Raw genomic sequence first — 864 nt, 5'->3', positions numbered from 1 at the left:
TATGATTTTAGGGTAGAACAAGCTACTTTAGCCAACCAACCCTGCTATGCAGGGTTGCACAGCTTGGAATTGCGAAAAAACCCCTGGATTGACGGTCATTTTCCTATTTTAATTTCATTTTACTATAAATAGTAAGTTTTAGTTTGATTATAACTCTTCATCCGTCGGGCTTTAGGAGTTGCGCCCAACATGTAAAGAGCTTAGAATAATTAGGATAACGGTTTGGTGAAGCCAAATAGGACACTTACTATTTTTGGCCGAAAACTTTGCGCACTAGTAGACATCACGACCGTCTATAAAGTCGTGAATTCTAGGAGTTTTAGTTGTAGTTTGATTCTGATTTCTTTTCCATTGCTTGGTACCCCTATTTAAAGGGTTGTGAACTCATTTTTATTCATTCATTAGTCAAATTCGAATTTATTAGAATTTATTTCTATTTCCTGCTTTCTTTCCTCGTGGATTCGAGAAGTCTCTATGAGGAGTCCAGAGAAGCTTCGTGGATTCGAAATAGTTATCCTCTTGAGGAAGACGGTGCTCGACCTCACGTCCTCCCCTGCGTCAGTTTGGTATCAAAGCGAGGTTTCTCCTCAGATCGATGATTTCTAATGACAGGTCGGGCAACAATCCCATGGGCGGTGCTTCAGGGAATTTACCTTTAACGGCGGCAGCTTTCGAAGTAGCGCAACGAGAGAATCAAAAAGCCATGCAAGGGCTGCAGGCTTCCATCGATCGCATAGCGGATCTCTTGGCGGAAAACCTAAGGCAACTCTGTGTTCCTGGTAGTTATTCTCCACCGCCAATTGTTGAAACTCGTAATCGCCCTGATCCAGGATAGTATCGGCAGTGCATCCAAGGGTGATTCCT

Source organism: Magnolia sinica, chromosome 19, assembly GCF_029962835.1.
Source record: "Magnolia sinica isolate HGM2019 chromosome 19, MsV1, whole genome shotgun sequence".
NCBI classification, from domain to species: domain Eukaryota; kingdom Viridiplantae; phylum Streptophyta; class Magnoliopsida; order Magnoliales; family Magnoliaceae; genus Magnolia; species Magnolia sinica.
This window is presented reverse-complemented; position numbering follows the sequence as displayed.